We start from the raw sequence: 3,349 nt of genomic DNA on the forward strand, positions 1-3,349 counted from the left end.
AGCAGACTAATGTGTAATATAAGAACATAATCATATACTACCGTCCAGTCCACAAATTAGAAACTTCCCAATAACCCTGATGTTGTTTTTTATTGTTTGTTTTGTTTTCATTTTGTTTTTTGTTGTTTTTGTGATCACATCTGCCCACCACTCCTAAAAGTAATCATTGTGTTGACACTTGGGTTACATTTCTTTTTACTTTGTTTTAGATTTACTGTCTCTGTGTATATCCCCTAACAATATCTAGTTTTCTGTCTCTGAAGTTTATACAAATGGAATTACACTGTACACATTTATGTTTGTCTTTTTCTTAGCTTTGTGTTACATTTACTAGAGCCATCTATGCTGTTATGTGACTGTTGTTCATTCAGTTTCATTGTTTTAACAATGATGATACTCTCATATTAACTGTAGATATTATTATTAAATATAATAATATCAAGTTGAGTTTATTTGAGATGGAGCTCAGATATGAATCTCTGTAATCTAGCTCCAAGTACAGTACTCTTGTTTTGTTATACACCATCTCACTAGACTATTTCATAGTATAAAGTAGCATGTTTTCCATTCTGTTATTGGTGGAGGCAGGTTGTTTCCTGCTTTTCCTGTAACAAATAATGCTGTTTTGTATACTCTTATACCAATATCCTAGTAGATTTGTATAGCAGATGTATGAGAACTTACCTAAGGTATAAATTTATGACTTAAATTGATGGGTTGTAGTGTATGTGACAAAGCAAATTTATGAGATGACTTCATTTTCCAAAGTGACAATAACAGTTTTTATACTCAAAACAGCATATGTTTCCCTTGATCTACATTCTATTCAGATTTGAATTTTAAATCTGTTCCTGTTTGATGTTTGTGAATAGATTTACATTGTGATTTTAATTTGAATTTTTACTAACTCGTTGACATCTTTTCATTTGTTGGTTGTCTAATTTGATTTCCTCTTTTGTTAAGTGGTGATTTAAGGCTTCTGCCTATTTTTAAATAGATTCTCTCCTTTTTGCAATTAAATGTAGGAGTTTTCAATATATTTTAATTGTCAGTTAATTTGTTGGTTAAAGATGTTGCAAATCTTTATTCATACAGTGTTTTTACACTCTTCGTATAAGAATGACTTATAATGCTATTGAATGCATTAGTCCTTTCTTTTATAATTAGTAACTAATTGTGTTTAGTTTTAAGAAATTATTTCTTACCCTTAAGTTATGAAAATATTTTTTATTATTTCCTAAAATATTCATAATTATTCTCTTCACTTGTAGAGCTCTGATGCACAAGAAATTGATTTTTATGTATGGTGTACAGTAGGGAAACAGTTTAATTATTTTCATATATGAATACCCAGTATTTGAAGGAGCTTTTAATTGAAAAGTCCCCTTTTTGTCAATGATTTCTAGTACCACCTCTGTCATATATCAAGTGACCATCTGTGCATGGAACTGTTTCTATTTATATGTTATTGTCTTTATCAGCACCTTATTCTTCTCCAAGGGTTCCTTGGTTATTCTCAGCCATTTTAACCTCCAAATGAATTTCTAACTCAGCTTTTCTAGTTTTTCCAATTTATATTTTAAAATAAATATTTCACAGCATAGGTGCCATAACTATTATTAGTAGCTAAATAGCTAAACCATGATACATAATTATGGAAAAGGCAAGCCTCAATATATATCTTAGGCCATTCAGACTGTTAGAACAGCATAGACTGGGTGACTTATGAACAACAGAAATTTATTTTTCAAAGGTCTGGAGGCTAGGAAGTCCAAGATCAGTGTTTCAGCAGATTTGGTGTCTGATTAGAGCTTGCTTCCTTGTTCATAGATGACTATCTTTTCACTGTGTTCACATGGCAGAAGGGACAGAGTAGCTGGACTCTGTTTTATAAGGGCACTAATCCCATTCATGAGAGCTCCACCCTCATTACCTAGTAACTTCCCAAAGGCTCCACCAGCAAATATTATTGTGCTAGACATTAGGATTTCAACATATAAATTTTGGGGGTTACAAACATCCAATCTATAGTATTCTACACCTGGTCTCCCAAATTCATGTCCTTCTTGCATGCAATATACTTTTATTCCATCTCAGTAGAAAAGTCTTAACTCATTCCATAATCAACTTTAAAGTCTTAGTCCAAAGTCTCTTCTAAATATCATCTAAATCAGATATGGGTAAGATTTAAGGTGCAGTTTATCCTGAAGCAAATTGCTTTCCAGCTGTGGACTGGGGAACCCAAATAAGTTATGTGCTTCCAAAATACAATGGTGTGACAGGCCTAAGATAGACATTCGCATTCCAAATGAGAGAAATGAGAAAGAAAAAAGGAGTGACATTTCCCTTTAAGTTCAAAACCTAATGGGGCCAACAATGCTCATTAAACCTTAAGGCCCAAGAATAATCCTCTGTCTTGATGCTCTACCCTCCAGGCTCACTGGGGTGGAAGAATCATCTCCTAGACACACTGAAGTGGCAGTCCTGATCATGTAGCTTGCTGGGCAGCCCTGAGCCCCAGCTTTGGGTGGCCCTGCTTTCAAAGTGCCTCTGTTTCTAGGCCTTGCCCCCATGATGTTTCTCTGAAGTGATCCCATCTGGAAGCAGTTCTGTGCCTGGGTTGCACACCTGTGACTCCAGGCAGCTCTATTCTTGAAACGAAGGTCAAGCTCCACAGGGCTCATGTATCTCCTTGATGGAAAAATGATGCCACACTGAAGCTACCAAAGTTTGCTGCTTGCACCCTCCAGAGGGGTGGCCACTGTGACCCATCTCACAACAGAGCCTATAAGAACCTCATCTGGAGTGGCCAAGGAACATGGAACCAGAGTGCAGGGGGCCTGTGATGGGAGGCAGTGCCAGGCCATGCTCACTGAGGTCCCACAGGCACTGGCAGCCCCTCCTTTGAAATTGCTCTATTTCCTGGGTGCTTGCTTGCACTCTGAGCCTATGATGGGAGTGGCAACTTTGGTGATCTTTGAATTGTCTTCAGGGCCATTCTTCCACATTTTAGAGAATAACTCCTGGCTTCTGTTGAAATAGCTGATCCATACTAATCTCATTATCAAAGGATCCTTGGCCACACCCTTAGTGTTCTCATTTTTTTGCGATATTGATAACCTGAGAATTTTCCAACTCTTTAAATCCTGCTTCTCTTTTGGTTAACAATTCCATCTTTAAGTCATTGCTCTTTTCTTGAATGTTACTGGAAGGAGTCAGGAGAAGCTAAGCCATACTGTCAACACTGCTTAGAAATAGCTATAGATAAATATTCAGTTTCATTGCTCACAAGTTCTATCATCCAGAAAGGGCAAACACAATTCAGCCAAGTTCTTTGCCTCTTTATAAT

The sequence above is a fragment of the Tursiops truncatus genome, chromosome 5 (genome assembly GCF_011762595.2).
Source record: "Tursiops truncatus isolate mTurTru1 chromosome 5, mTurTru1.mat.Y, whole genome shotgun sequence".
NCBI classification, from domain to species: Eukaryota; Metazoa; Chordata; class Mammalia; order Artiodactyla; family Delphinidae; genus Tursiops; species Tursiops truncatus.